A 376-nucleotide genomic window follows, 5' to 3' on the forward strand; every position below is an offset into this window, starting at 1 on the left:
ACTTCTATATTTGATGAATGTATAGGTTGAGTAGAAATGAAAGGAAGGTAGAAAGGATTTTATTGATGACAAATTCGAAAGGCAATCATACCACCTATATGTAGGCCATCCAGAGTCTCACACACTCTCTCTCTCTCTCTTTATTTCTTTATTTATTTACTTTTGAAAAAGCATGTGTATGTACACATAGTTATGATTGTGGCTTACATCTTCATTTGGTTTTACATCCAAAAATGGATTAAACGCCCTCTATAGGTTGGGGACAGGCTTCCCATCCAGTTTTCTTAAAAACTGGCAAACAGGGTCTTTTTTAGTTAGATTCACAAGACTAAGTCAATCATGTTCTTTATGAAATAGTGGCCATAAATCATGAATT

This window comes from Populus euphratica, unplaced genomic scaffold (genome assembly GCF_000495115.2).
Source record: "Populus euphratica unplaced genomic scaffold, PopEup_1.0 scaffold540.1, whole genome shotgun sequence".
NCBI lineage: Eukaryota > Viridiplantae > Streptophyta > Magnoliopsida > Malpighiales > Salicaceae > Populus > Populus euphratica.